Source organism: Chiloscyllium plagiosum, chromosome 4 (assembly GCF_004010195.1).
Source record: "Chiloscyllium plagiosum isolate BGI_BamShark_2017 chromosome 4, ASM401019v2, whole genome shotgun sequence".
In the NCBI taxonomy this organism is placed as follows: Eukaryota; Metazoa; Chordata; class Chondrichthyes; order Orectolobiformes; family Hemiscylliidae; genus Chiloscyllium; species Chiloscyllium plagiosum.
The window spans coordinates 86,103,401-86,127,511 of NC_057713.1; the positions used below are offsets into that span (position 1 = coordinate 86,103,401).

Below are 24,111 nucleotides of genomic sequence, written 5' to 3' on the forward strand. Positions count from 1 at the left end.
GCACCTTTCCACAATCTGTTTCCCCATCTGTTTCTCCACATCTCTGCTGCTATTGGGGGGCCTATAGTAAACACCCAACAAGGTGACTGCACCTTTCCTATTTCTGACTTCAGCCCATACTACCTCTAAAGGCAGATCCCCCTCGAACTGCCTTTCTGCAGCTGTTATACCATTTCTAATTAGCAACGCCACCCCCCCTCCTTTTTTACCACCCTCCCGAATCCTACTGAAACATCTGTAACCAGGAATCTCCAACAACCATTCCTGTCCCTCTTCTATCCACATTTCCGTGATGGCCACAACATCGTACGCCACCCCCCCTCCTTTTTTACCACCCTCCCGAATCCTACTGAAACATCTGTAACCAGAAATCTCCAACAACCATTCCTGTCCCTCTTCTATCCACATTTCCGTGATGGCCACAACATCGTAGTCCCAGGTACCTATCCATGCCTTAAGCAAGTTAAAGGGAGAGTAGCAGGAAAGGATTAAAGCAGCACACAAGCAGAAGACAGGCAAAGTGCAGCAGTAACACAAAGATGTCAGAAACAGGAGTGTGCCCATGGTGTCTGACACACCATATGCAATACTCCAGGAGAGCAGCTAGTAATATTCACCAGTCTGGATAAAAACAACACACACTGAGATACATGCAGGAGTTGTGGTATGCATCTCAGTGTGACGTGCTGTCATATCCTCTAACTTGCTCAACACAATGCTCCTGCATCAGATGTAGCATTTACCTTCAAGAAAGTGTTTGAACGGATATGGGCCGGGTGCTGGCAGGTGGGACTAGATTGGGTTGGGATAGCTGGTCGGCATGGACGGGTTGGACCGAAGGGTCTGTTTCCATGCTGTACATCTCTATGACTCTATAAAGACACAGAAAAACAGTGTAGCCACAGGGTGCTTGAAGCCACTGGAAAAGACAGCTAGAGACAGAAAGTCACAAAACATTGGTGAAGCATTGAGCCTATGTTAGGGTGGGATGGAGGGTTCATCAATAATACAAAAAATGCAGTAACTGAAATATCAAAACATTGTAAAGTCCTTACATAGGAAATAATTGGTTAGCACCACAGTAGTATTCAACTGTAATTTAGTTGTCTCTGATTTACAATTGAGCAATATAAACCAATGAGATCACAATATGCTTCACAAATAAGAGCATGTGGGGAACCTATGTGACAAAACAAAGGCATTAGGGTATACTCTCCCTCCGAAGGAGCAAGAGAAAGCGAGATAGTCTTTTTATTGAGCTCAGAGAAATGCCAGTCTTTACCTCCCTTTGATTTCTGATATCCTTCAGAGAAATACTCCTGAAATGCTGCAGTTACAACGGATATTACTGAGGACAAAATGAAAAGTGGAAGTATGCTGCTTTAAATTGGAAGTGGAAAAGTGCTACAATGGGAGATTCAAAACTCTGCAAACGAAGTCTGCCCATTTGGTTTCAATAATATTCGCTGCTTGAATTTGCAGCAATTTACCTGGTTTCACCTCTCCCACAGCTCTTCCCTGCAGACACAGAAAACATTTGGTTGCATTCGAGTTGCTTACCTTTGAAGGTAGCCCCAGCCACGTTTGGATCGCAATCACCAACAAAGACCATTTCCGCCTCACATATGTGACCAATTATTTTGCTTTGCGCATTCCCTCAGCTTGTAAGCATATGTGTCTCCTTTTCAACACTCGGAATGAATATTTTTCTGGATTATCATAAGTTGCTTGACTCTCCCAACAGAAATGGAATTTCCTGAAGACACTCCGAGTGTCAAAAAGCAGAATCAAATTATTACGGCTATGAAAGAAATTCTACTCAACCAAAGTCGGGGTCAAGTGACAAACTATAACAGGAAAAGGGTCACACCAGCTTATTCCCCGCCCAACTATTGTTCTATGCGACAGAAATCCCTTATGTTTCTCTCACCAGGTCTCCTCCTGATAGTCATCAGGGGAACTCCTGTTGTATAAAGCACTTAGACACCCTTCACCATTCAACAACTCAGCTCTTCTCAAATTTCTTCTCTGATAATGAAGCTTGGAGGGCAATCATGATGCACAGCTCCTCCAAGCAATGTCTGGCAGGATGTCTGCTGTTCTGGATACAGTTGGTTCTTGAGCCATGTCTAAATGCCAGGCAGTCAAGCACCCCCATTAATACTGGCATCTATAGACCTTTCCTGACCTCCTGAGAGAAGGTGTCTGTGATTTGGTCTTACACAATGACTTCACAACTCCAAATGCACCTTGCCACATCAATCTGAGAGGGCCCAACAACTAGCTGCATAACGTAATGGCCTCCGTTAGAGCAAAGAGATAATAAGCTGTGATTCGGAATGAATAGGAAGGATGTACTTCAACTGCAGCCCTCTTCTCCTCAACTACACAATTGCTATCAGTGTTTGAGTTTGCGATCCCCTCTGAACAGGTAGCAACACTAAGGGTAGTGTCTGTGACACTTCCTGCCCCTCCACACTCAGTAAGAGGCAGGACGGGTATATGTGTATGTGTGAGCATGCAATTCCTCCTGGTGGTAATTTTCTATGCCTAGTCAGACTGTCTGGCCAACAGGCCTCCCAATAATAAGCTTTGAAAGAAGTTTTGAAACAAAACAAGGAGGCAGCAGATTCAGCCACTTTTATGTGGCTTCCAGCAGCCAACTATGAACCAGCACTGGCAGAGAGACCCATGAGTAAGGATCGGGAAGTTCTGAGCTAAAAATAATCACTCCTGCACTGCGGTCAATCCAAATGCTACACAGCAATCTTCAGAAATTCATCGTTTCCCCTTACTAAAAGGCCCTGTGCATTCAAACCTTTAAAGAGAAGCATTATAAAGGTGAAGTGACACAATGGCTGATAGATTTCCACTTTGTGATTTTCTGCAATTCAGGCCAGCATCTGTCCTTACATACACAAGTCAATCACTCCAGAAGGCATAAGAAGCCAGAGCAGTGCTAATCACCCATTACTGGTAACTGTTTTGCATGGGAACATTTATAATTGAAACACAAATATCCAAGAGCCCCTCAAGCCACAGATTACCACTTGCAAGGCAACCATAGCAGTAAATTGGACATTACGCCAATGCTATAACGTTTAATTTAAAAGCATCAACAGTGCTCATACGGGGATGAAGTCCTCTGGTAGTGTGCTGCAGGCTAGATGATAAAAACCTCATCCTCCACAACCAAAAATCCTGGCATTGATCATTCACCTTCTGCTGCACCCTCTGAAGTTGGCATTGGTTTCTGGTTTCTCAGCCCCAGTGTGCTCCTGGTTTCAATGCCTGCCTGAGTATGCACATGGATCACAAATGCCATCATGGAGTTGACTGGCCAGTGGAGTGAAAGGACTCAAAATGGCCGAGTGAAGAGATCTAATACTTTTGAACCTGTGGTGGTACTCCAAAAAATAAGAAAGTGCTCCACTCCTGACCTCATTAAAGCCTTTATCCAAGCATGGACAAAAGAGCTGAACTCTTGAGGTGAGGGGAGAGACACTACCCTCACGTCAGGCAACATTTGACTGGGAATGGCCATCTGTAATGAGTGGAGTTTCTCTTGCAGCTGTACAGGACATTGATTAGGCCACTATTGGAATACCACGTGCAATTCTGGTCTCCCTGCTATAGGAAGGATATGGTAAACTTGAAAGGGTTCAAAAAAGATTTACAAGGATGCTGTCAGGGTTGGAGGGTTTGAGCTAGATCGAGAGGATGAACAGACTGGGGTTATTTTCCCTGGAGCGTTGGAGGGTGAGAGATTACCGTAGAGGTTTATAAAATCATGAAGGGCATGAATAGGATAAATAGACATGGTCTTTTCCCTGGGGTGAAAGTGCGCAAAACTACAGGGCATAGGTTTAAGTGACAGTGGAAAGATTTAAAAGGGACTGGTGGGGCAATTTATTTCATGCAAAGGATGGTGCATGTATGGAATGGGTTGCCGGGGAAGTGGTGGAGGCTGGTACAACTACAACATTTACAGGGAATCTGGATGGACATATGAATAGGAAGGGTTTAATGCAATATGGGCCAAATGCTGGCAAATGGGACTAGATTAATTTAGGATATCTGGTCAACATGGACAAGTTGGACCGAAGGGTCTATTTCTGTGCTGTATCTCTCTATGAGTGGAGTGCCATAGGAATCAGTGTTGGGACCCCCATTATTTACAATATATACAGCAATAACTTAAATGAGGAAAGTGAACCTACTATTGCCAATCTGTGGATGACAAAAACATGTGGGAAGACAACTGGAGTGAATGACAGAATCTGCAAAGGGATACAGACAGGTTAAGCAAGTGGGCAAAAACTCAGCTGATTGAATATAATGTGGGAAAATGTGAAGTTATGGACTTTGGCAGAAATGATAGAGGAGCTAATTATTCTTTAAAAGGAGAATGATTGGAGAAAGTTAAAGCACAGATGGATTTGGGAGTCCTCATTCATGAATCACAAAAAGCTAGCAGCCAAGTTCAGTGGGTAATAAGGAAAGCAAATGGAATGTTGGCATTTATTTCAAAGGGAAGGGAGTGTAAAAGTAGGGAGGTTTTGCTAAAACTATACAAGGCATTAGTCAGACCAGAGCTGGAATACTGTGAATGACTTTGAGTCCCTTATCCACGGAAAGCCTGACTGCCATTGGATGCAGTCCAGAGAAGGTTCACTCGGTTGATCGCGGGTGTGGAGAGACTGTCTCATGAGGAAAGGTTGAGAAGGTTGGGCCTGTATTAATTGGAATCTAGAAGAGCGAGAGGCAATTTTATTTGAAACATATCAAAATTCTTAGGGAACTTGACAAGGAGGATGCAGAAAGATCATTGCCCCTTGTAAGAGAGTCTAGGACCGGAGGGTGTCATCTCAAAGTAAGGGCCCAAACATTTAAGCCAGAGATGAGGAGGAATGTCTTCTCTCAGAAGATTGTAAATCTGTGGAATTCTTTACCACAGACGCCTGGATCATTGTCTACCCAAGGCTGAGATTGAATTTTAATGCCAGTAAAAGTAATCAAGACTCATGAGGAAACGGCAGGAAAGTGGAGATCAGGATTATTAGATTAGCCATTGTTGAATGGCACTGTGGACTCGATGGGCCGAATGGCCTACTGTTATTGAGGAGCTCTCACAAAACTGGGCAACATGTGGAAAACTCTCCACCAGTTAAAATCTTACTTAGCACAATATCGTTCTCGTTGGTGTCCAATCCTCTCAGTTCCTGGACATCTCTGGAGATCCTCAGGGTCATGCCCTCAGCCCAACCACCTTTGCTGCTTCATCAAGGGCCTTCCCTCATGTAAGGAATAAAGTGAGGACATTTGCTGATGATTGCTCAAGTAGCGAGTACTGCTTGCAACTCCTCAAACATTGAAGCGATGTGTGTCCGATTCAGCAAGATCCGAACAATAGAGGCTTGGTTGTGTTGGTAGGCAGCAATTAACGTCTACGGCACATTGGTGGAGAGCAATGGCCACCTCCCTCCTGCATTGGTATCCACATCAGTAGTTTATACTATCTATCAACAGCACCGCTCAGGCTTGTGACCTCTATCAACAAGCGAGGGAAGGAAATAGCTGTATGGGAACATCACCTGTAAGTTCTGCCCTAGCCTCACACCATCAAAATCCTGGAACTCCTTCCTTACCAGCAATGTGGGTGTCCTTATAAGAGATGGACAGCATTGGTTGAAGACGGCAGCTCACCACAACCAAGTCCAAGGCAATTCGGGATAAGCAAGGAATGCTGGCCTCGCCAGTGACATCTCACAGGTCAATGACAAAGTCTCTTCAAGACATTTTTGGGTCAGTGGAAGCAGTTAATGAACGTAAACCAGGTAGGGTCATGCACATTGCATTTTGACTTTCTATTGGTTGGCCAGTGTAAGGAGGCCAGACCAGACCATTCTAGAGCCCATCTGCTAAAAGATGTTTGAGAGCCTGGTGTGCCTGGGAGCGTTAACCTTGCTTTGGTTCATCACAGCTACCAAAAGGCTTGTTGCATGTCACTCAATTGGACTAACAAAAGAGTGTATACACCAATGAGCCCGTTCTGTACAATCCTTTATCCAGTGAATCTAATTTGCCAGTAAAAGGATAATTCTGAAGATGGGGAACAGCTGGAAGACAGACCAGGAAGTGATGATAAAACTCATCATATTCAATGCCCGGACAATATGGTGAAGGAAACATGGAAGCTAAATTGAATCCTAGGATATATATAGTCAGAACAGTAATCTAGGAGGCTCCAGAGGTTATACCAAGGATTTTTAATGCCACAGTCTGACCATGCTTGGAGCAAATTATGCAAGCCTGACCACTCATTGTGCCATAAAAGGAATAAATACAAACGTTGGACAGAATGCTGATAAAAGCCACAAGACCATTTCCAAACATAAAGGGAAGTTATGACGAAATAATAAGTGTTGTTAAGGAGGTACCATATGAAAACAGGCAGCAAATTTAGAAAGCATCCTTAATATAATAAATGCTTTGAGGTACTTCACAGGAAAAATAAAGGAGATAGGTGAGGAATGACTAGAAGCTTAAGCAAAGAGATTGGTTTGAAGTTTCAATTGAAAGGCCAAAGAGGTCACTAAGTCATTAGAGGGAAATCCAGAAAGCAGGATCCAGGCCATTGGCATTGGTGAGACAATATCTAGAACAGTGTGTGCAATTTTGATCACATTAGTTAAGAAGGGATAGCTTTGTCTTGGAAGCAGTTTAGTGAAGGTTTGTGGCGTTTGGGAGGATGGCTAATAAGAGTGTAGAATTTAGGAGCTGCTTTCAAATAAAAACAAACCACTACAGATACTGGACATCTGAAATGCAGACAGAAGGAAGTGCTGGAGAAACTCAGCAGGTCTGGCAGCAATTGTGGAGAGAGAAAAACAGAGTTGGAGTTGACTCCAAGTTAGGAAGAATAGTCACACTGGACCTGCAAATTTAACTTAGTTTCCTTTTCTACAGATGCTGCCAGACCTGCTGAGTTTCTCCAGTACATCCCTTCATCATTTCAAGATTGCATCACTTGGTGCTTTTGAGGAAGAGCCACAACGAAAGCAGCCAAAGTAATTGCAGAGATGACAAAAGATTCCAGTGGCAAACAGCTGGGTTGGTCAAGGGCAGGCCATATGATGCAGTTGGACATGTGGCTGTGAGGAGGTAGACCAAAATGAAAAAAGCATTCAGCCCTTCGCCAACATGCTCCCACCCGAGATGGCGGCTAGCGAGGGACAAGGAATCCTAGGTGAGGGTGTCGCAGGAGCTGAAGTTAACAATTGGCTTTGGCCTTCCTCATGGTAAGCTAGAGGTAGATGCAAATTGTCTCAGTTCGGGCGTCAGAGAAACAATCTGATGGCAAAGAAGCTAGGCAGGGAGGTAGTAGACAGGAACAACTGGCTTCATTACAGTACATTTATAAAATATTAACAGGTACAGCTAAGATAAATTTACACAGCTCTTTGAAAAGTTATAAAACATTGCCTGCTTCACAGGGGTTACCGTCTCCCTGATGGTTAATATTGTTCTGACAGACGAGAAACACAACCTTCCTACCAAGTTGGCGACTAAAAAGGTGACCGCTACCACTTTGGAACTAAGCTCATCCTACATGATGGCACATCCTACATCCTACAATTTGCCTGAGGTACAGACCATCCTGCAGAGAGCTAACACTGTCACTTGGCCAAGGTCAGGAAATTACCAAGGTGCCAGGAGTGACTGACAGGTATAAAAATCTAGCTTCTTGTCACTTGTTATTTAAGATGAGTGCACCCTTAACTAATCAGCCTCATATCTGTGCTCCTGACTGCAACAAGATATAATTACTGAAATAATTTCTGACTACAAATCACTAAATGGAGCAACTTCAACTCCAGAAGCTTTCCATTATCAAACAGCATATAACAGCAGTCTCGACTTACAATGGAGTCAATGAGAAACAATTATCCAGATTTGTGTCAATGAGTATATGAGTATCCATGTTAATTCATTTGCAAACAAGATAACAGTGACTAAATGATGTCCTTCGATACAGTTATTCCAATCAAAGACATCAACCACTGAGTACCTGCCCAATCAACTGCAATTAAGCTTGTTTGAAAATGTCAATAGTGAGATACGACATTTTTCTTCATGACGCAAACACAAGCTATGCATCCCACAAAATGTATTTAGTGAGAGTTCAGAGTGCACGGTCTCATTTTGCAGAAGGATTTTGTGTTTTAATGACATATAGTACTTAAAATAGACAGAATCTAAAAGTACTTTTGCCTGGGCTGCCTGTATCCCTTCTCCTCCTCATTTAACCTTCCGACCAGCGCTGCTATTCTGCTGAAACCATTCACATAGCCTCCAGTGCGTACTTTTGTTTCTTCATTCAGCTGATTACCATCTCCTTTGCTTTATATCATCGTCCCTATGTTGTTTAATGCACTTCATCACAGATCACTGTCTTTTATCCTTTCCCTACCCCCATCTTTCCTTGGTCCAGTACCTGTTCAAAACCTGTCCCGACTCAAACATCTACCAGCTCCATCTAAAGATCACTAAGCTAAAAGGTTATCTCTGCTTCTCTTTCCACATAAGAAATATGGTCTGCAGAAAATGGCCAGCATTTTTCACTTATCGATTTTTGATAGTGAGCTGCCCAATTGAAACAGGCTCTGGTAACAGAGCATTAAACTGGACTACAGTTACAACGTCTAAAAGATATTTAGATCAGTACATGAATAAGTAGTGTTTGAGGGGATATGGTTTGAGAGTGTGTAGCCTCTCAATTCTGATCTCCAGCATCTGCCATCCTCACTATCTCCTTTGAGGGGATATGGGTCAAACACAGGCAGGTGGATCTAGTTTAGTTTGGGATTATGGTCTGCGTGGACTGTTGGACTGAAGGGTCTGTTTACGTGTTGTAAGACTCTACTAGCCACCGACCTGCAGTGCTGAAAGCTTTTCATGCCTGGATATTGGGAAATGCGGCTGTAAAGCTGCCAGAGATTAAATAACTCACCAATGTAGAATTCATAACCTTGTAATAAAACCTGAAAACGCACAGCAAGACAGGCAAAACACACACACACACTGGGCTCATCAGTCAACCTACTTATTCCAAGAATCTATCCTGTCTTCCCTCCCTCCTATATCTCATCTCCATCATTCAAAGGCAGAGGCTGAGTATTTAACATCAATGGTCACAAGCCCCAGATCTCGTTCAAGGGAAATGGCTCTTACTGTAAACAGCAGCACCACCTCTCTCTCTCTCTCTCTCTCTCTCAGTGATTGTTGCTAAATCAGACTGCTCATTGGAACAAGCAGACATTTCCTCCAATTAAATACTGCGAAGGCTGAAGTCAATGCCTTTGGTTTCTATTCCAAACTCTGCTCCCTAGCAACCAGCTAGAGATTAAGCTGCACTATTCACAAACTTGGTGTCATCGGTGATTCTGAAATAAGCAGCTAAACTTGTAGTCATGCCATTATTAAGATACATATTGCCATCATTGCAACAATGTCCAATTTCATCCACTCACCTGCTGTTGGAAACCCTGTTTTATGCCTTTGTTATCTCACGGCAAGACTATCCCAGCACATTCCTGGCTGGTCTCCCACATTCTGTCCTTTGGAAACTTGAGCTCTTCTAACACCCTGTTGCCCATGCTGTAACTCACAGCCAGTCCCATTCCTCTGTCATGCCTACATTGGCTCCTGGTCAAGCAACATCTTGTCTTTGCACTTCTCAAATTCCTCCATCACGCCCGACCTCTAATCTCCTCCAGCCCCAAAACCCTCCAAACAAACTGTACTCCTCTCATTCCCACATCTTATGGAATTAAACCTCATGCAGCCTGGACTTCAGCTGCCTTGGCCCAAAGCTCGAGAATTTCTTCCAGACAGCTCTCCATCTCTACCTCACTCCACTTCCCCCCCCCCAACTCAGATACTCTTTGACAGGTTGGTTATTTGACAGAATCTCTCCCTATGTGGCTTGGTGTTCTCTTTTGATTTGTAATACTTCTGTAAAAAACCAGGACACATTATTATATTAAAGGTATTATATAAATGTAAGTTGTTATTGCCATTGTCTCTGGGGTTTGAAAGGCTAACTCAGTGAAAGATCATTGAGCCTTCATCTTGCATCCATCAGATTAATACATTTTGGTCACAGGCACGAAACGTTCTTTTCTGATAAGTGAGTTTGGTTAAAACTAGCCCGGATTTAATGTGTAACCTGAATGGCACCTGATGAATGATTGTTTCTTTTGGGGGTCTGATCTTCAAACGCTAGCATCAATGGGTCATTAAATCGGTGACTGGTTAATAGGAATGAATTCAGGCTACTACAACTGCCTGACTAATGGTTAACAAGGATGGAGTAGAAATATGGTCACTAGAATGAATAGGAGTTTTGGCCTGGGAAATAAACTCAATTCCTTTATATAAAACATGGAAAACTTCTGTGCAAGATTTGCCATTGGATAACAGAACACCTACCTTTAGTTAGCCACTATCAGCCATGACCAGAGAGAAATTTTACCACTGGGCCCGGAAACTGAGGATTCAAGTCTCATTGCAGAACGGTCTAGATTAGCATATTAGCCAACACAACTTATGTTAAATTGCTGCACAAACCACGTTAACAGACTCTGAACAATTTGTTCAAGTGACATGAGCACATTAACCAGTTTTAACTGTCGAAGAGATCGAATCTCTGGTCTTTTTCAGTCCCTCTCCTGCAACTGTGTTGGGGAAGCTCCAGCGCAACTCTCCTCGGATTTCAAGATGACCAAGATGAGAAACCAAGGTCCTGACTGCACCCTTTGGTGCATGTAAACTACTCCCAGACACAATTTCAAAATGACAGCAGGGGAGTTTCTTGGGCTTCGAACAACATTTAACTCTCCACCAGAAATTAATTCCTGACGTTTACAGGTTAGTGCAGAGGTGGGGAACCTTTTCATGTTGGATGGCTGCATGATGTTAGTTCTAGTTTAATAAGACCGCATCAAAGAAACTCCAATTATATATTCTTCAGTCTGTGAGGATTATTTTGTTGAATTTTCTTTTACTCTCTGGTGTTTTAAATATATTCATTTTAAGATTAAAATAAAAATAATAAAGGACGAAAACAACATATTAATAAAAAATAGAAGATTTGTTCTGCAAAATTTGGATTCATTCAAAAGGTGACAACAATGGCGTAGAAGGCCGCAGGTTCCCCACCCCGGGTTAGTGTATGAGGAGCTTGCTGGGTGTAAACTGGTTGCATGTTTCCAGTAGCTACAATTCAAACATACTTCTGCCAGCTGTCAAATACTTAGGGCACCCTGAAGTCATGAAGATACTGTTTAGACACAAGCCTTTTTCTTTCATGTCAGCTTCCAGTTGCTGTGGGATTTACAGTAAAGCTCCATTTTAGTCGAAATCTAATTATTGCTTGTACACTTGCTCCAACAACTTCCTTCAGAAATGCTTATAATAGCATTTTTGGAACAGAAATCCTTTTGAACGAAGATTTAATTTAAAACAGCTTTTAAATCTGAGAACTGCATTAACACCTCTAAGTGTGTGATGTGCCAGTCAAAAGCAATTGGTTATAATACAATTTCCACCCTCGGTCTGTGCAAAGTTGTAGAGTTAGACAGGAAACAGACCCTTCAGTCCAACTCGTCCATGCCAACCAGATATTCTATATAAATCTAGTCCCATTTGCCAACATTTGGCTCTTATCCCTCCTATTCAGGACTTTATCCCATATCCCTTCCTATTCAAATAGTGTAAGGCCAGAGACTATTAGGCCACCACAGCTGATGAAAAGGCTGGGAAGGAGAAAATAACTCAGCCAGCTCTCCAGGTGATACAGACACTATTTAAAACATGGGCCTGTAATGGACTGCTCAGTATTTTAAAAAATGTCCCTGAGCTTGCCCTTTGATTTTTTTTAGATCATTTCAAAGCTATAATCTCCAGTCACCAATTCACTGGCCAGTGGAAATGGGTGTTTCCTTTATACATCAAAATCTCTCGTTAATTCTGAAAATCCTGACCAATTTTCCTCTTAACATGTTCCATTATGAGTGAGAACTCAGTTTTCCCTCGCTGCTCCTCATACCAATAATGGCATACACAGTCACTAAAGTAATTCGAAGCACCATGCCTATACAGGCTCTGTGAAAGGGCTATCCAAATTATCTGATTCCTGCAGCCTTTCCTCATAGCTTGGCAAAACTTTCCTTTAAATATTTACTCTGTTCGCTTTGAATGTCAGCATTGAATCTGCTTCAAGCGCCTTTCACAGTGGCACCCCCCTCCCCCCATTTTAACTCTTTTTGTTTTTTGCCAATGACTTAAGTCTGGGTCCCCTATTGTCACTGGAAACAAATTCTTCTTTTCTATGTACAGTATTAAATACCTCTATAAATCAACCATTAACTTTCTCAATATACATGTCTATATACATACACACACTAACACAGTTAAGTCGCTTGCTGATACTCACCGTCAAGTTTCATACACTAAGAATGGCCATTGTTGAGACGTCAGTGTGATTCTGGTGCCCATGGAAATACTGGGAATCAATGCCTTCATAAGAAACAAAAAAAGGAGAACAATTAGTGATCGAAAGAAAGAAGACGTGATAGATTAAATGCCTGACCTTGCTGCACAGCAGCAGTGCTTTAATTAACACACAGAGGCACAGTATTAGACACTCCATCTTTGGTTCCATTCTCTATAAGACTCATCTTAGGCTGGTGCAAGAACAGAAAAAGAAAAGCTGACTGAACTATTATGTGTAGGTCGACCATGCACAATGCTGGAGGCAGGCTACCAGGGCCATCCTATCGGTCAATACAGGTTTGCAAAAACAAAAAGGGTAAAAAGACAATTGAGAATTTAAAGAATTTGAAGAATTAAAGCCACCTTTGTCAATTGTTATGCCTTGGATATGTCATTTGTGGCAGCTTTCTGTCAGAAATACTCAACATCCAACAAAATCTACAATTATGTACTGCCAACTAGGGAACATTCCAGTCAAACAGAGAGACCAAGGGATTCAGGTATATAATTCTTTCAAGTTTGTGGTTGAGGTTGTGCAGGATGCTGGTGAGGCCTATTCGGGAGTACTGTTTCCAGTTCTGCTTTCCCTGTTAGAGAAAGGATTTTATTAAGCTGGAATGGGTTCAGAAGTGATTTGCCAGAATGTTGCCAGGAATGGAGGGCTTGAGAGGCTAGATAGGCTGGGACATTTTTCACTGGAGGGTGGGAGGTTGAGAGTGACTTTACGGGTTTATAAAATCATGGCAGGTATGGATAAAGTAAATGGCAAGTGTCTTTTCTCTAGGGTGGAGGATTTCAAGACTAGATGGCACAGTTTTAAGAGGAGAGAGATTTTAAAAAGACATAAAAGGCAAATGTTTTTACACAGAGGATGGTTTGCATGTGGAATGAACTTTGAGGAAGTGGTGGACGTGGGTACAATTACAACACTTAAAAGACATTTGGATGGATACATGAATAGGAAAGGTTTGGAGAGATATAGGCCAGGAGAAGGCAGGTAGGACTAATTTAGCTTGGGATTATGTTTGGCATGGACTGGTTGGACCAAAAAGAGTCTGTTTCTGTGCTGTATGACTCTAAGTAATTAAGAGAATCAACGTTCCTGAAGAAGGGCTTATGCCCAAAACGTCGATTCTCCTGCTCCTTGGATGCTGCCTGATCTGCTGCGCTTTTCCAGCAACACATTTTTCAGCTCTGATCTCCAGCATCTGCAGTCCTCACTTTCTCGAAGTAATTAAGGGAGACTTGAAAGGGTTCAGAAAAGATTTATAATGATTTTACCAGGATTGGAGGGTTTGAGCTACGGGGAGAGGCTGAACAGGCTGGGGCCTTTTTCCCCTGGAGCATCAGAGGCTGAGAGGTGACCTTATAGAGGTTTATAAAATTATGAGGGGGATGGATAGGGTAAATAAACAAGGTCTTTTTCCCAGGGTGGGGGAGTCCAAAATTAGATAGCATAGATTTAGGGTGAAGAGGGGAAAGATATAAAAATGGACCTGAGGGGCAACCATTTCATGCAGAGAGTAGCACGTGTGGAATAATCTACCAGAGGAAATGGTTGATGGTGGTACAAATATAACATTTAAAAAGCATCTGGATAGGCATGTGAATAGGATGGGTTTAGAGGGATTTGAGCCAAATGCTGGCAAATGGGACTAGATTAATTTAGGACGTCTGATCGGCATGGATGAGTTCGACCGAAGAGTCTGTTTCCATGCTGTATAACTCTATGACGCTATGAATATAAATGTTACTAATTGTTATAAATACTTTTTTAAATAATTCTGTAGCCATTTTGAAATTATGGATTCATTTTTGAAAAGTTCTTTATAAAAGTATAAATTTCAAATATAGCAAGTAGAAAATTGCCGCAAAAAAATCAACTATACGTTATAGTGGTTAGTCATCCAAAGTATGGAAATAATCCTCTACATCGTGTTGATATATAGATGGACAGGAACAAAATAAACTGAGCACAAGGATTCAATTCAGTAAAATCATGCCTGAATACGACAGGAGGCTGGAGGAGGTATCCTGCCATAGAAAATATTCCTTGTCTCACCAAATGGAAGTAGTAGTTGTGTTCACAGAAATCTCAAGATACGTCTCCAGACCTAACTTCGCTGGCAGCAAACCAAACACCAAGTACTGTTTAAAGGATTCACACAAGTTCATGCAGCCAGCAGACCTGCACTAGAAAACTGTCTGCAACAAATGATACTAAAAAGGTCATACACATCGAATTGCTGGCAAGCATTCGACTCCTGATTTCCGTTTGTCTGGAACATTAGCACATAATCTCATTTGCTCTCTTCTATGTGAAAAACAGCATTACACAAATGTCTCAGAATAATCAGAAAAAAACTCTTGTCATCTCTTCACCAATCTGCTTTTGATTCTTGTACGATGTTCGCTATCCACTAGATTCAGCCACATCAGTGATTGGATGTACCCAGATATGAATGGTCTATGCTAAAATACAGAGAGAAAATGCTGGAAATACTCAGCAGGTCAGATAGACCTGCATTTTTTTTCTACTGTTTTCTGCTTCTATTTTAAATTTTGAGTATCTGCTGCATTTTGCTTTTTGCACTGAGTTGAATATTGGTCTCCAAATTTGAGATGATATAATCACCATCGTTCTACAGAACATCATTACAGACCTATTAAAGACTTGACCATGCTCAGAAACATCAGTATTGAATAAGATTTTCTAAATGGCAGGCAAAGTCAAGTCTATCGAATTAATCACAAATAACATGCAACTTCACCAAGTGATAAAACATGCTTGACAGACTAAATGGCCAAAACTAATGTTCCTATGTTCAGATACAATAACAAAAAAAAGGGATGTACTTGCTTACACAGAGACAAACAAACACACGCTGCTGATTAGGCTGACTGCGCATGCATACAATGTTAAATCAATGATTAGAAATTAAAAAGAGAGGTTATACTTTGTTTAGTAGTTTGTGACTCAATATATTGGTTCATTAAAATAGTGCCACTTAATGGTCTTAACAACTATATTTATAATAATTGCTGCTGACACGCATGCTCCTCAGTCTCAGCAAGTGCAGCCTGAAATAACAGCAATGTGAAATAAGTTTGATGGTGAACACTGGCCACAAAGATCAAATTCTTGCCTTTTGAACAAAGACAACAACTGCAGAACAGCAGATGTAGTGCAAATAGGCTTTCTTCCAGAACCTAGGAGACAGTGAGGTCTACAGATGCTGGAAATCGGAGTTGAGAGTGTATTGCTGGAAAAACACAGCAGGTCAGGCAGCATCCGAGGAGCAGGAAAATCGATGCTTCAGGCCGGAGCCCTTCATCAACTGTTAATCCTAGCACGGGCAAAACAGAGACACCCCAGAGAATTCCTTGAAGTCTGGCACTCCAACCGGAACTCAATCAATAGACACACTGAACTGGACCCACTCAGATCAGAACCAGAAATACCAGGAAACAGAGACACATCGATACCAGACCGGACAGACCATCAGCCCGGCGAACAAACCTTACAACTTCATCCGCAACTCGAGCTACAAACCTTTTCATAAAACTCTCATCATTGGTACTCAATTTAGGAATGTCATATCTTCAATACTGGAGTTGATTTCCATGTTAATTCGTCTCCATCCAGGCAACAAGAAATGGATTAAATACTCATCTGAACATAACCTCCAAATAGTCAAACCTACTGCCTTGAAGCCACCACAGGAAGAAGTGTATTTAATATGGCACCTTCCTTGATCCCCATCCCAAAGCACTTTGCAGGCAATAAAGCACTTCTGAGGTCACGTCACTTGTGTCTGCTATGATTTCTACGATATGACAATCTGTGCACAGGTACCTCTCAAGGACAGCAATACAATGCTGGATCAGGTAATCTGTTTTAACAATTTTGATCGAGGAATCACCTTCTCAGGAGAACTAGGGATAGCAACAAATACTGGTCCAGTCAGCAACACGACCCGGCACCAAATAAAACAAAAATATCAATAATATTAAAAAGCGTTTTTCTTAAAAAGTACCACTCTTTAGCATTCATACTCACCCACCCAGCCTTGGTTTGTGTCATTAGCTGCTGTAGAAAGGCTCCAGTACCTGAGTCAAGCCACTTAAGTAGGCAGTTTAATCCATATTATTATGAGAAATATGCCCATGGAGTTTCAGACACTGTTTACTTAATTCCTGACTGAGGTGTTAGGAGAAACTCTATCCTGTAAACTGTTCCAAGGATAACATTCCAAAGTCACATCTCAAAAGGATCAAAGAGTTACTCCACAAGCGGATGTTGTTCTTACATCAGTGCTTAATGAGCAGTTGGATCCCATCTGATGCATTGCTATTGTATTCTCTATAACAGACTCTCTCTGTACCTGAAGAAAAATTCCAACTTTGCAGTTAATACCAGGTGGGTAAAGGTTTCTGAAAGAGCTAACTACTGTCCATCTTGACACGAAAGTTAACAAGGAGATTAATCAACCTTAAAGATGGTGCAGTAACTGAGGTGGTACAATTAGCCTAGTAGGTTGCAGGAAGATAATGAGTTGGGGTTTCTACTAAATCAGAGTGCAAATGTAAAGTACAGATCAAATGAGAATGAACTAGATTTATACAGCAATAATTTTTAAAAGAGTAATTAAGTACTAAGTGCATCACATGCAGTATATTCATTTCAAATTGGTTAGTAAATATACAGATAAATTCAGCAATTTGAATACAAAAGCTCTCAAAATAACAAATAGATCAGTTAGGACTTTAGTAACTGCCTTGCTTTTCTTTGAGTTCATCAATAATCAGCCAAACGACATTGTGTTGGGTTTAAAATCTCATTCAAAGAAGGGCATCAGTGACAATGCTATTCCTCCTCAGTACTGCAGTGCCAGTCTGGTTCACATTCCCAACTCCTGGAATGAAGTACCATTTACAGATGTGCCTACAGATACTCTGTGGAGGTCCACTCAGATTCTCATCGGGCATGAACCGGACACAGTGAAGCAGTTACAATTAATCCATTGTTGAGAATGAATGCCCATCTTGCAGCCAATGAAACAACCTCAGATTGGAGTGCTGCTTTATTCCAGGGCACCAAAGAAAATTGATGAGACTAGCTAATGCAACTTGTAGAAACTTACTCTTTGCTAGGTCTGATCTTTCAGATCACATTATGCTCACTGTAGCTTGTAGGATTTAACTTGTGCGTAAATTAGTTGCTGCACCATCAAACTTACATCAGCAATTTCACTTCAAAAAGTAGTTTATTGAAGGTTATGAGTTAGAGTCTGACACCTTGTTCAGGTGCATTTATTATATGCGGTGACAAATCCTAACAGGATTTATAGCTGCAAATCTCTTGCGGTCATGATAACTGGAAACACAGACATGTATATCAGACTCTGACATAACATTGTAAAAAATGAATAACTTTAAAGTGAAGTGCTGAAGCACGTCATTGCCATGACGGCTTTGTTGGTACCTTACCATGCAAAGTAAACGAACAACTTGCATTTAGAATATTTATCTCTGCTTTTAATCAAATTTCCTCCCATTCTCTTCTGAAGGCTATTGCATTATGTCTCTCAGTTCAGATGCTGCAAAAAAAAACTAGTCATTTGGATATAGAACTGGCTCAAAGGTAGAAGACAGAGGGTGGTGATGGAGGGTTATTTTTTTTTTAAAAATTGGCGGCACAGTGATTAGCACTGCTGCCTCATGGCGCCAGAGACCCGGGTTCAATTCCCGCCTCAGGCGACTGTATGTGTGGAGTTTGCACATTCTCCCTGTGTCTGCGTGGGTTTCCTCCCACAATCCAAAAATGTGCAGGTTAGGTGAATTGGCCATGCTAAATTGCCTGTAGTGTTAGGTGAAGGGGTAAATGTAGGGGAATGGGTCTGGGTGGGTTGCGCTTCGGCGGGTCGGCGTGGACTTGCTGGGCCGAGGGGCCTGTTTCCACACTGTAAATAATCTAAAAAAAAACCTTTCAGAGACATGCTCATGATATCATCACTGCATCACTGTATGTGCGTCAATGGTATACAAGGTCTCAGGCTCCATCCTAACTGGGGCCACTTGGAGCATAACGCACTGATGAAATTGTGCCATTATTTGTAGCCGAATAATATCAGTCCGATACTGAAATGCTTGTGACTGTCGTGTATGTACATACCAGGAGGTTTAAAACAAGTCTGCTGAGTCTTTCAGCACTGTGTTAGCCATGCCAAGCTCTTCGGTTACAGGAGCTAACACAAGTGTTATCGCACTGGGTACAAATATCCTTCTGGATGCAAGAGTCCAAAGACAGATCAAATGGTGCAGGTGCTGGTTTGCATTCTTGGGACGAGAAGTCAGGTGCACCATGGATGATTTTAAGCATTGACAGACAGTCAAAGGCATGACTGAGAGCTTTCACCAGGAAGATATGTTGAATGGCATCTTTTCCCCCAGCTTTCACTGAACTCACAGGTCTTAACTGCACAGGGACTAGCATGTTTTGAAAATGGAGCAGCGCTTATTAAATCAAGAAGGGTCAATGTTTTGGTATGGAAAATTACCCTTTTTATATTCTGGATTATTTCATTTGAACATAAATCAAAATCAACCATAAAACAATAGTACAGAAAGAATAAAACATTTCATCTGTTTCTTTTTATTGTTAACCATGCATGGAGTTATGCTATGTCATAGCAGCAGCTCTGTTGATTGCTGCAAATTGCATCAGGTAACTGTTGTAATGTATAAATAACAAAGAGAGTGGGCACTGATCCAAAGGCCTGGTCTTATGACAGATGCAGTCAGTGTGCCTCAGTTTATTCCAAAGGTTAACATGCCTGTTTGCTGCAGAGATACCCCCGAAGCCTGCTTTGTACCGAGCACGCTCCGTTTCAGATTTTCAAGCATCTGCACTATTTACACAGGGAGGCAAAGGGACTTCAGCTCCTGGTGTATTTAAACAGTTTACACAATTCGACACCACGTCATTGAATTAGCTGCAGTTAATTCAGAATAATTCTGTCCATCCTGTAGGAGTGTTCTGTTGCAATGGAAAAAAATTAGCAACTCAGACGTGCACTGTCTCTCATCACTGTGTCATGTTATTACCATGGAAACTTCAAATTTCCCACATCGTATCTGTTCATATCACTCCCTCGAGAGCTTCACCTTTCCAAACTAGCCACCATTTCACATGAGCTTAAATTGGGTGGACACGAGGGGAGACTGGAGATGGGAACACAAGGGGTCTCAAACTAGTTAAAGCTGGGGTCCGTGGGCCATGCATTCACATGCCCAGCTGATCTTGCTGGAGATAAGGTAATCCCAGTCTGGAAATCCACCTGCCAGGGCAGGTAAGGCATCCTCTCACTGCCAGGTTGAATGACTATTAGAGCTGGATGTCTTCACGACCAGTGACATGGTAATGGGAAGGAAAGCCAGCTCATAGAGCTCCACTACCCACTCCACTCCAAACAGCCCACTTCCCAGCCTCTTCCCACACCATTACTAAACTCAGTCCAATCTCAGAGACTGTCGAGATGCTCAGTTTCCTCCTTTTGGCCTGGTCAGTGCCCCCTTCTCTGCACAGGATTGTTGACCCTCCAACGTTGGAATTACAGCCTCAGTACCCTGCCCTCCGTTACCTGCCAAACCCCACACCTAAGTGTGCAGGGCTCCCAGGAGCAGCCTCCTCACTGGCAGAAAGGTTGTGCCATTGGCTAAGGATCCATTTATCACCAATGGATGGTCAATTTCTAAAGATGGCAGCCATTCTGCCAGTGAGAGGTAATGACGATACACGCAACCTGTACAGTTTGCTCATGAGTTACTAGCTGCACAGTCCTACCATAGGCCCTACTGTGCTGCAAGACAGAGTCATAGAGATGTACAGCACGGAAACAGATCCTTTGGTCCAACTTGTCCATGCCGACCAGATATCCCAACCCAATCTAGTCCCACCTGCCAGCACCCGGCCCATATCCCTCTAAACCCGTTCTATTCACATACCCATCCAGATGCCTTTTAAATGTTGCAATTGTACCAACCTCCAGCACTTCCTCTGGCAGCTCATTCCATACACGTACTACCCTCTGTGTGAAAACGTCACCCCTTACGGCTCTTTTATATCTTTCCTCTCTCACCCTCAACTTATGTCCTCTAGTTCTGGACTCCCCCCACCCCAGGGAAAAGACTTTGTCTATTTATCCTATCCATGCCCCCATGGTTTTATAAACCTCTATGAGGTCACCCCTCAGCCTTTAACACTCCAGGGAAAACAACCCTAGCCTATTCAACCTTTCCCTATAGCTCAAATCCTCCAACCCCGACAACATCCTTGTTAATCTTTTCTGAACCTTTTCAAGTTTCACAACATCATTCCAATAGGAAGACCACAACTGCACGCAATATTCCAAAAGTGGCCTAACCAACATCCTGTACAGCTGCAACATGACTTCCCAACTCCTGAACTCAATGCTCTGACCAATAAAAGAAAGCATACCAAACGCCTTCTTCACTATCCTATCTACCTGCGACTCTATTTTCAAGGAACTCCAAGGACACTTTGTTCAGCAATACTCCCTAGGACCTTACCAATAAGGTTACAAGTCCTGCAAAGATTTGCTTTCCCAAAATGCAACACCTCACATTTAGCTAAATTAAACTCCATCTGCCACTCTTCAGCCCATTGAACCATCTGATCATGATCCTGGTGTAATCTGAGGTATCCCTTCTACACTGTCCACTACACCTCCAATTTTGTATCATCTGCAAACTTACTAACTATACCTATGTTCACATCCAGAACATTTATATAAATGATGAAAAGTAGTGGACCAAGCACCGATCCTTGTGGCACTCCATTAGTCACAGGCCATAGATTCAGACAGGTGACAAGTTCAGGGGTTAGCGATTTAGTCAGCTCATTTAACAGCGAACTGCAAGCCAATTGACTTACATTGAAAACTGACTGGGGTTTCTGTCTCAACAACAGAAAACAGGCCAGCCATTCACTTTCCAAACCCCAAAAGAAACAAATTTCTCTTAGCTGCCTTGAAATGTTGTGCATGGGTCTGAAAAGGTCAATGGCAAGGAGTGCCTCAGGTATGACCCATCATGATTCAGTCTTCTCAGTGGGAGTACAGGGACGGGTGGACACTGCTCATGATCTTGGAGGAGAATTACTTATCTCTCATGCAGTTTCTGCATCATCATTATCACATTGATGTAATTCGTCATGAGTGAAGGAAAGCAGCAGTATATATCCTGTTCAAGGCATTTCTCTTTTCATCAAACTACCAAGTAGTTGTCCTCTAACACACTGGACCAAACAGACCCTGTAAACCCTGGGTGGGCTACTCTTTGGAGGGCCAGTGTTGACTTGATAGACCAAATGGCCTGCTCCCACACTGTAGGGATTCCAGGATTCTATGATCCTCACAGCTCCTAATAAGGCCTGCTGTCAAATTTTCTCTCGATGTCTAGTATCCCAAAGAGTGACGATGCTTCACCAACACTCTTTGGGATACTAGACTAATTCAGAAATGCTATATAACTGCAAGCTGCTGTTATCCAAAATACTTTGCGAACAGATTTCGATTACAGTTCTCCTAACAGGAAGACACAGCCTTTAAAAGCGAGCACCGGTTTTATACAAGGTACTTATTTACCAAATCTAAACGGAGCCAAATTTTTAACACAAAAATGAACAGTACAATGTAGGAGAGGCCACGTTCCTGAAAAATGTATTCCAGTGATCATATCCACAATTCTATGAGCTGAAACTACATTCATTTTTTTCAGGAATACTGTTAGATTACTGTACTGCACTCCAAGTTCACTCATGCAATTTAACACACACACCGGCATGCAAGTCCGAGAGGGATGGGATCGAATGTTAGGATGCAGAGATTGTATAATGTTCTCCTTTCTTAAGAAAAACAGAAAATGTTCCAATCAAAATCTCTTAGAAGTTGCAAAGTGGAAGCGGACTTTGTCATTTCAGACTTCAACTGCGATACTCCAAGGTAAAACAGACTTATTACTTGTTGTTAAAACCTACCTGGAGAGGTCACTTAAATAAGTACTTGGCCTGCTCACTACTTATGGTTATGCGACCCCCAATAATTTTCACTTTTAGAACACCCAAAGTATTTCACAGGGTCATATGAGAACAAACAGGGAAATTCCAGAGGGTGGTGACGGTGTGTGTGGGTCAGTCAAACAATTACCTTTATGTCTTAGGGTGTTAAGAGTCTGCAGAAGGGGAACATTTGGGAGAGGAGAGCTGAAGGAAATTATAACAGTGGGGCACATGAAACTTCGGAGGGATGAAAACTGCAAAGAGGGCCTTGGAAAAAATGGCGGCTAATGCAGGTCAGCACTAACAGGGTTATAAGCAAGCTGAATTTGGGGAAGGTTGGAGCGAATGTAGTTTTTTTTTGATAGAAATAGATCTTTAAGGCCAAATGGTGAGCAGTAGAGGAAAAAATCATCTGATGTTACATAGGTGCAAGTAAACAGGCTTTGAAGTGGAAGGAAATTGGGATCGGGAGCATCAATCAGGGACACTGAGGTGAAGAACAGCCTGGTTCAACTGAAGAGCTGTGCAGAAATTGTAAACGGAAGACAGATACTTGTCACGGGGCCAAAGAAGATGACTCTGGTTTTCCGTGTATTTTAGCTGGAGGAAGTTCTGGCACATCCAAGATTGTATATCAGCGGGGGCAGGAGGCAGAGATCCAACCAGGTGGTGCAGGGGTGCAGCAAGGCATCATGCACAGGGAGGTTAACTCCTATCAATGGCGTCCAGAGGCAGCATGGGAGCTGGGCAGAAGTGAGGTCAGAGCAAGGAGGCAAGTGATTGCTATTTAAGTAGGTGCGTTCTGAGCTTCAAACTCTGTGACACATCCTGGAGAGGGGGCGGGGGGGAAGAGTTACCTGGACACTTTGTTTCAGGAGGCAGTCACACCTGGTAGATTAGGTAATTCAAATTCAGTTAGTGATCAGGGAAACAGGGTGTGACTGTAAGTGAGGCAGGTAGGGGGATTTTGAGTTCAGGTGGGGAGGAGCCTTAGCCCTTGGCCTTGTCCAACAGATATGAGATTCTTGCTCCCTGTACAGATGAGGGAAAGGGCTGTAGACAGGATGAGCCAGCTGACCACAGCACCATGATGCAGTAGGCCATTCAAGAGAGGGAGCAAAAAGACAAGTAGTTGTTATAGGCAATTCTATAACTAGGGGGACAGATAGTATAGTTTGCAAGCCGGACTGGGTGTCCCGCATGATGTGTTGCCTGCCTGATGCCAGGGTGAAGGACATCTCCAACCAGCTTGAAAGGATATTGGAGCGGAAGGGGGAGAATCCAGTTGTTGTGGTCCACGTTGGGACTAACAACATAGGCAAGGCTAGGAAGGAGGATTTGCGTGGGGATTATCAAGCACTAGGTAGGAAATTGAAGTACAGGTACTTAAGGGTCATAATCTCCCATAATCATAATGGTTATGGGGGGAAATTGGGAACAGAGAGGAGAGAGAGAGAGAGAGAGAGAAGGAG

The 24,111-nt window shown here is 42.5% G+C and overlaps 1 long non-coding RNA gene across 9 annotated transcripts in view; it reads right to left on the reverse strand.

The window, feature by feature from the left end:
- Nucleotides 1–24,111, reverse strand: part of LOC122549174 — a 228,321-nt gene that overhangs the window by 133,680 nt on the left and 70,530 nt on the right. For all 9 annotated transcript variants that reach the window (XR_006311453.1, XR_006311450.1, XR_006311446.1 and 6 more), the window contains one exon: nucleotides 12,500–12,582. This is a non-coding gene — a long non-coding RNA (uncharacterized LOC122549174). The remainder of the gene's footprint in view (nucleotides 1–12,499; nucleotides 12,583–24,111) is intronic.